Source organism: Solanum lycopersicum, chromosome 1 (genome assembly GCF_036512215.1).
Source record: "Solanum lycopersicum chromosome 1, SLM_r2.1".
Taxonomy (NCBI): Eukaryota; Viridiplantae; Streptophyta; class Magnoliopsida; order Solanales; family Solanaceae; genus Solanum; species Solanum lycopersicum.
Window position 1 is genome coordinate 71,234,526 of NC_090800.1, and position 9,536 is coordinate 71,244,061.

At 33.5% G+C, this 9,536-nt stretch overlaps 1 long non-coding RNA gene across 1 annotated transcript; it reads right to left on the reverse strand.

Annotated features, from left to right (window-relative positions):
- Positions 1-1,323: 1,323 nt before the first annotated feature.
- LOC138348987 (uncharacterized) lies at positions 1,324-4,663 on the reverse strand. Its single transcript, XR_011221469.1, has 2 exons — positions 4,444-4,663; positions 1,324-1,584 (listed from the first exon to the last, which is right to left on the reverse strand). It is a non-coding gene; the product is annotated as an uncharacterized lncRNA (long non-coding RNA).
- Positions 4,664-9,536: the final 4,873 nt, after the last annotated feature.

Consider the following 9,536-nt stretch of genomic DNA (forward strand, 5'->3'; position numbering starts at 1 on the left):
TCATCTTTGACATATGTCATGATTCTATTGGTTTTCTTATTTGATTTGGCATGCCACATCATTTGCACACGTGGCGCCAAGATGGGCTTTAGAATGAGACGAAATTGGGCTTAACGAATCGGGTTCATCCATTGTAGCCGAAATCAATTAATGTAGACTTTAATTAAATCCACATTTATTGGACATAAATATTTAACTCAATTATATCAATCCACAATATTTATTTGGATATTTACGAATTTAATATAATCCGAATCATTTTATAAATTTATATTTAAATTTTTTTAAATGATTACAAATGCCCCCTGCTTCATGTCTTTTCGAGATATTTTATCTTTTAGAGACTAGGCTTGAAGCACTAACCGGTTACTAAATTCACCTTAGTTAAAAAAATGAATTATATTAGGAATTGTAATCCTATTAAATTTCATATTCATATAAATATTTTATTGGCTTAGTCAAAAGGAATTGTAATTGAACTATGAATTATAATCCTACAATTTCATATTCCTATATATGTTTTATTGTCTCAGCCAAAAAGGAATTATAATTCAACTAGGAATTGCAAATCTTACTCAATTTCATATTCATATATATGTTATATTGTCCAAGCCAAAAAGAAATTGTAATTGAACTAGGAGAAGGATTTTATCCCACCACATGACATCCATAAATAGATACATCGTCTCCACAATTTTATCTTCAATTACAGATTGTGAGCCTACGACAAAAAGGGCATACTCAAGGTAATTTTCCTCTTTTTTTTTTATTTTCATCACTTTTTTACAGCTTGACATGTCTGTCATAGAAAATTCATATCTTATTGAAGAAAAATAAAAATCATGAACCGTTTAATTTTTTTAGAAATTACACTTTTCGATCTCTAACATATCCAAAATTCAAAATTTAATACCTTCAGAATCTTTCTAGATGATTTTTTGAAGTTAGCTCTTGATTCTGCCATGCTAAAAGAATTTCAAATTTGTGTGACTTTACTGAAAATCTCGTGTCTTGACGTAGAAACAACAAAATCACAATCCTCTTGATGATTCTGAATGTGTACACAAAAGTTAACAACTTATCCAAAATTCAAGATTTAATACTGTCACGATCGGAATCTAGACCCCAGTCGAGACCGGCGTCATTGACCTATCAGAGGTTGCAGACAAGCCTACATACGTCATCATTACTTCATCTAGTTTAATTTTAGCGAAAAATTTGAAATTTTTAGTTACTTGAAGTATACATAGACTTCATAGTAGGATACATTATACTCATATAAGATTTTTCTACATCAGTTCAAAATAGTTCACAACAACCATCTAATACCAAGATACTCAACTGAATGAAGTAGTTATATCAGAAAATATAAAGTTGCCAGAATGGCACCAATACAATATCTGAAAATAATTGAGAAAGAAATGCTAGTGGAACATACTACACTAGCTCAAGCCTACATCTAAGCTAGAATATAACGGGCAAGCGTCCTCGAAAGCATGAGGGCCTACCAAATCCGATGAAAGCTCCACGTTCGGATAATTTCAGCGTCGACTCGTAAGTTCTAGCGTCCAACTGTACCTGCACCTAAAAGTAGATACATGTATGGAATTAGTACACACTTGTACTAAGTATGGGTATATGCAAGCATACACCACAGACATGTATGATTTAGAAAAGCTCTCTCCTAACGATATGAGTTATGGTAAGTCAAGTCAGTGGAGTTGCCAAATCTGATTAGGAAAGTTATGCCATGAGAGTAACATACATCATCATACGTATCATATTGCACACAACACATAACATATTGCATATAGCACATATCATATTTCATTTCATTCGTTCATATGCCATGAGACCTTGGAATCATGGACTTAACATTAGGACTTCCCAAAATGAGGGCTTAACATATGGGACCTCAACTAGGGAGACTTCTTTAGCAAACACACAGTCTGCTTCATTCATTCATACGTACTTCATTTTCATTCGTTCGTAAGCTAGTATAAACACCAGCCATACCTAGGATGTAGTTAAAGACTTTCATCGAATTCGATGTGCAATGAACAAGAATGGCCTAGTGTCATTACTTAAGTCTAGCTCACCTTTGATTATCCTAACCTAACACCTTTGGTATCGTTCATTTCATTATGTGCATTACTTGAGACTGACCTCATTCTTTATTTGGTAACTTTATCCTTAACTGACATAGATCATGTGAGCGTCATGAAATCCAGTGTTTGAACCCACACCAAAAAGAGGTGGAATCACCGGCCAAAGCGAACCAAAACATGGTAGCATATATAGGGAAGCGAACCTTGCTAGAACCCTACCCATCTGGACGGACAGTCTCATCTCATGAGAATTACACGAACCTCTGTCTTCCCCAAAGAAGGAATCACAACTCATAACTAGCCTATCTGTGCTAAGTATAATGTTCCATGACATTCATCTCATACATCATAGAAGCTGGCTTCTAGCATAAGGGCATCATAGCTTATTACATGATTTCTCATCTCATCATTAGTATTAAGTATGCATTAACTTCAATAATTTCATTACAGTGTTCATAGAAATTGGTCTCTTCATTAACTTTACACTCTCATAGGTGAGTACGTCTTGGTAACATTTACTTGGGCTCATTTAAGATTCCTATCACCTTTTGCTTGAGCCTCTTATCATGTTGTCACCACATTCTTTAACTTTAGCATATTAACTCTTCATAATAACTCACCGCTTTACGTGAATATTCATTTCTTTGTATGCCAATGCACTTGCCCCTTAAATGTGTGTCACACTCTTACTTAACCCCTCTAGGGTTTCATTATCTCATCACATAACATCTTAGGTTCACTTACTTTTAAATGTATGCTAGACTTATGAGTCCACACATACAAGCCATGAGGCTTCATTCATAGTTTGTCTAAGTGATTCATATTTACCCAATATTATATGGTACAAGACTTATGTATCTTTTAGATATACCAAGATATTGATTTCAATCATTGGAGGCAGCATTCATTAAATATTTGTTCACGTATGAATTATGCATCAATACGGAATTGGAAAAGGGAACCCGATTTTGAATCCCTTGAGCAACACTTAATCTTATATCAAACTTGATGATTTCATTTTTTTGATTTGGGGGACCCTAGTTAAATCCCAATCACTCCCATAATATTTCATTTCTTTTCTTCTTCCCTTTTTTGTTTAAGGCAAGGAGGTTGTGGGATCAATCCCCCACAAGCTCATTATTTTTCTCTTAATTTATCTATTAACTTTCTCACCTATTCAAGGGGTTGTGGGTTTAATCCCCACTCTTCATATTTATTTTTCTCTTTTATTTTTCTCCTAACTCTTTCATCCATTCGAGAGGTCGTGGGTTCAATCCCCACTCTCCACATTTATTTTTTCTCCTTTATTTTTCTCCTAACTCTTTTATCTGCCAAGAGGTTGTGGGTTCGAATTCCCACAGCCTCACCTTATTTTAATTTACATTTTCTCCTTACCTCTCATTCTGCCAAGAGGTTGTGGGTTCTAATCCCACATACCTCAATTTTATTATTTCTTTATTTTATTCTTCTCCTCTCTCCTTCATCCGTCCAAGAGGTTGTGGGTTCGAACCCCACACACCTCACTTCATTTTCTGTCATTCCCCCCCTAACTTTTCACTTGAGCTTTACACCATTTCGAATCCCCCTGACCACATTTTATTATTTAATTATGACATGTATATGGTGAGGTCTTGGGTTCAATCCCCACTGACCTCAAGAATTTAAAAAAATATTTTAAGACATGATTATTTTACAGTAAGCTACCCCAAAACAAATTTCCAGAATGCTGGAATTTGTTCACCCTCTTTGCATTCTATTTTCTCAACTCTTAGATGTTAGATTTAGGATAAATTTTCATGTAACATCTAGTGAATCTTTAGTGAGTTTTCATGGTTATTTTCGAGAATTTAATCACCTTTTTGCAGTTCATTTTCTCACCCTCTTTCACGTTAAACATCAAGACATTTAGAGTAGCTTTTTTAGGGAGATCTTTATGTGCATTTTCAAGGTTACTTTCAATTCAAGAATTATCATTCAATTCAACAACTTTGCACTTATATGAACATCACACTTTTAACATATTTGTACATGTAAAATACAACATTTTAACATGTAAATTTCAGGCAACAAAACATAGTTAATTCACGGCACAGACATGCACAAATTATTAACTTAATACATTTTCCTGGAACACATATTTCATTTCTTTCATAATTTCCGAATACACAATCAAACAAAATCATCTACCAGAAGACATACCAACGCATACTTTGAATCTTTCAAAGGATCTAATGACAGGGGCATGAAATGGGGACAACCTTACTTTCTCGATTGGAATATAAACTGAACTTAGGGGTCTCTTGGGAAAGGTACCAAGAGAGAAGAAAACTCATACCTTAATGTCGTTCAAAACTTGTTTAAATGCTTCTAATTTACCACGAAACCAAGCCTCACCACCGAAACTTAAAGCACAATCCCATCAAGAACTTCTTGTTGATTTTCGTTTTTAGCTTAGTTTTTCGTTTGAGTTTTTGTGAGTAAGTTCTTCAAGAGTGAAGAACCATTATTTTCAGTTCTTTTAATAATAAAAACGTGAGAATGAGAGTAAGAGACGTGAGAATGAGAGGATTAGAATTAGAATTAGGATTAGGAGAGTTAGGTGGAGACTTAGTCAAACTAGGACTCTTCATTATTTATTAATTTTATTATTATTATTTTTTATCAAAAATGTGTTTTATCCCTTACTTAAATAAGCTTTTTAAATATTAATTAATTCAACTAATTCACTTAATAAAATTAAATCAATTTAATACTTGCTTCTACCAAGGCTCGAACCCAGGTAAAGCTAGATTTTGCTTAAAGGGTCAAATTCGGCAACCTCTACCCGAGTTGGCCCTCCATCATATTAATTAATTAATTAAATATTTAGGGTATTATAATACTATCATTTTCCTGAAAAAGACCATTTTATCCCTAGACCCTCCAAATTTAAGATTACCCTTTTCTAAGTCCGGTTAAGACTCATCCGGGTAAATCTTCATATTCGGGTGCTCTACATGGCTGGACCCAACCTTTCGTAGCTCAACTAACTCACCAAGTTAATTGGCTTGGCTGTTGAAGAGGTTCAAAGGTCTGATTCTACGCGCATCAATCCGTGTGAATCTGGTCTAATCTAGGCATTCTAGATACATTAGACATTACTTAGCATAGTCATTTTAGGGTTGCTACAAATACCTTCCGAGTCTCAAACATCATGACGGGTAACAATCTCTCTTTCACTTTTATTTTTCTCTTTTTTTTTTGTAGATCAACAAAAGCAATTTTATATTTTATGGAGGCTACGTACTGGAAGATTTATCACACAAAAATGTATTAAACGTCCCTGCCTTGAAAATAAACTCACGGTGTCACAAGGTTCCGAATGCTTAACCAACTTGAAGCTTTACTAGAATACCGTGTAACAATAACTCCTTGAAAATAAACTCAAGGTATTAGAAGGTCTAGAATGCTTAACCATGAAGCTTTACTAGAATGTCGTGTAACGCTCCCGCCTTGAAAATAAACTCAAGGTGTTACAATGTCCCGAATGCTTAACCAACTTGAAGCTTTACTAGAATACCGCATAACACTCCCGCCTTGAAAATAAACTCAAGGTGTTACAAGATCCTAAATGCTTAACCATGAAGCTTTACTAGAATGTCGTGTAACGCTCCCACCTTGAAAATAAACTCAATGTGTTACAAGGTCCGGAATGCTTAACCAACTTGATTATTTACTAGAATACGTATAACGCTCCCACCTTAAAAATAAACTCAAGGTGTTACAAGGTCCTGAATGTTTAACCATGAAGCTTTACTAGAATATCGTGTAACGCTTCTGCCTATAAAATAAACTCGAGGTGTTACAAGGTCCCGAATGCTTAACCATGAAGCTTTACTAGAATACCGTGTAACGTTCCCGCCTTGAAAATAAATTCAAGGTATTACAAGGTCTCAAATGCTTAACCATGAAGCTTTACTAGAATATCGTGTAACGTTTACGCCTTGAAAATAAAGTCAAGGTGTTACAAGGTCTCCAATACTTAACGAACTTGAGTTAGGATAAACCCGTGAAAAGACCACTTTAAGGTGCAAAGGGACAAATATTGTTCACCTTAAGGCATGGAAATTTAAAGATCCTTTTAAAGATAAATCCGTAGAAACTCTAGCTTAAGGTGCAAATGGACAAGTTTGTCCACCTTAAGGCATAGAAATTTAAATTTCGTTCAAGGATAAATTCGCAACAAAGCTAGCTTAAGGAGCAAAGGGACAAATATCGTCCACCTTAAGGCATGGAAATTTAAAGATCCTTTTAAATATACACCAGTGAAAAGACCAACTTAAGGTGCAAAGGGACAAATCTTGTCCACCTTAAGGCATGAAAATTTCAAGATTCTTTCAAGTATACACCCGTGAAAAAGCCTAGCTTAAAGTGCAAAGGGACAAGTTTGTCCACCTTAAAATATAGAAATTCAAAGATCTATTGAGGGATAATCTGAAACAAGTCTAGCTTAAGGTGCAAAGGGACAAACCTCGCCCACCTTTAGGCATGGATTTCAATTACATACGCATTTGGAGACTTCTACTTACATACTTATAGTCTTACCTTCATACTTAGAGGATTTGAATACATCAACCTATATACTTAAAGAATTTGGATACTTCAAATAATAAAATTGAAGAATATAAAGACTTCAATATGCATACTTGATCTAATTTAAAGACTTCAACCATACTAATAAGAGACTCATATTTTATAAGGGTTTGCCCTCTCCATTGACCCATCAATACTTCGTACAAGTCTAAAGTTTGATGAGACAAAAGATAAATTAAAATACATATCGCTTTGACTTTCATGCGACAAATCAAGTGGGAACATTTTTTTTGACACTCATGCAACTGAACTTAGAATATGGTTCTAAGCACCTACGTACCTCAATGAAGATCAAAATGTAGTTCTGGGGGACTGAGTGATTTTTATTTTATTTTTTATTTTTTATTTCTTTTTTTGGTTGTGGCACCATACACAGTTTATACTCTTGCGGTCTAGGAGTGACATACAGTTTAGGCTCGTATCTTAAGGATCATCATTTTACTTCAAGGGTAGTACCTCTTTAGGAATTTGAAATTAATAGGACCGATCCTTAAGCCATCAGCATCAACAAGCTTGTAAGCACCATTTGAATATGCTTCTTGTACGACATATGGTCCATCCCACTTTAAGGTAAATTTGCCCCCATACTTGTGCGAAGTAATGATAGGTCTTCTTATCGCGAGAACTTGGTCTCCAACTTAATAGCACCTCAAGCAAACCTTTTTACTGAAAGCACGAGATAGACGAGCTTGATAACATTCAAGGTTTTGTGGAGCTTCTAGCCTCTTTTCATCAAGTGCTTCTAACTCAGAAAGACGGAGTTGAGCATTTTCTTCTTCAGTGAGCCTTTCTTGAATAGCAAGTCTTAAGGAAGATATTTGACGCTCGAGTGGCAGGACTGCTTCAACTCCAAAAGTAAATGAATGTGGTGTTGCTTGAGTTGGAGTGTGATATGCTGTCCTATATGCCCACAAAGCTTCTTCGATTCTTTCATGTCAATCCCGTTTGGATTTGGAGACAACTTTCTTGAGCAAGTTGCATAGAGTCTTATTGAATGCTTCAGCAAGACCATAAGCGGCAGCATGGTGTTATGCTGTAATTTTACTATCTCAAGAAAAATCAATTTTGAAATGTTTCCAAGTATAAAATAATTTTGGAAAAATCCTTAGAAAAGAGTCGCCACTTAATTTTTTAAAGAAATTAAGAAAAAATAATTTAAAAAGGACTCTAACAGATTAAGTCTTTTAAAAAAATTAGAGAAAATGAATAAGAAGTTCTTATTACTACTTTAAGAAGGTATTAGCACTTAAAATAGCCGCTAACACGAGATTATCCTATGACTTAGGTTAAATATTTGACTAACTTTGAGAAAAAAAATTAAGTGTACAAAAGAAGATTTTTTTGGGGTTTTTTTTTTAGAATGAAACTAATTTAATTATTTGAAAGTGATCAAAACTTCTAAAAAAAAGGTTAAGATTAGCACTAAAAAATGACCTTAAGATTAACATATAAAGACGAGATAAAAATTAAAACTTTTTTTAAAATATATATTATGTAAGAATTTATTTAAATCACTTTATAGATGACAATTTAAATTAATTTGGTTAATTAAATCATGGTACGTTATTTTAAATTAATTGATGAATAAATAAAAGTTTTGACTAAAGATTATCAAATAAAGTAAAAAGTAAAATTTTAAAATAAACTAACATAAAGAATATAGCTCATTTTTTGGGTAATTTAATTAAACTAAACCAAATCAAATAAAGGGTTAGATTTAAACAAAGAAATCAGAAATAAGCAATAAGTATAAGTCAAATAACTAAGAAAGTAATTGACTTAGGCCCAAGTCTAGTTGTTATAAATGACTTGGGTTTCAACCCAAGTTAAACCTCAAGAATTGCTGCAATTGGCCTCTTTGCTCAATTTTTGTTTTGTATACATATGATGTATACTAGTGTATATTGAATGTATACAGACTCGTATTTATGCCTTCTGAACCTGTAGCAGCTCTATTTTATCATGTCTTGGCTTCCCTTTATTCATTATCAGCTTCCTAAACTTGGAAATAATGACAAAGATGACTCGAAAAAGGAAGAGTGTTGGGTTTCAACCAAACTCGAGATGCAAGGAGTGAAGGAGAGAGTCTCCAAATTGGACTCGGAACAAGAGATTCATGCCAGAAAAAATAAAAAATAAGAATTAGAATGGTAATTCAAACAACTTAGAATTATTCACAGCTAACACATTACAAGAAGCAATTAATAAGTCATAACCTAATAAATTAACATATAAAGCTAAATACTCTCCAGTAACAAGTAAACATTTACTAATTTAAGATAGTTGCTCGAAAAAATATGTATAGTAGTCAATGCATACAAAAAAAAATAATAACAACAACAGCAACAACAACAACAACAACAACAACAGCAGCAGCAGCAGCAACAACAACATCAGCAACAACAACAACAACATGAATATGTTGACTATGAGGAGCAAAAAGTAAATCTTATTCATCAAATTGCCCATAGTTAGTTGATTTGAACTCAAGATCCATACGAAAGATCCTAAGAATAAGTAACAAATACTTTAACATTAAAGAAATCAGAAAATGAACAACACCAACATTTAACTGTTAAAACTATAACATTAAGGAAATTAGAAAATAAAAAACGCCAACATAAACACAAAAATTGATAATTTCCAAAATAATAATAATAATAATAATAAAATAAAAAAGAACTTAAAAAAGAGAATAGGATCTTATCTTTTTAGGGGAAGGATCTGGGACAACGAGCTTAACCACAAAGAGCTACCACCACTATGAGCCGATTTCGATGAGCTCCGAAAAAAATA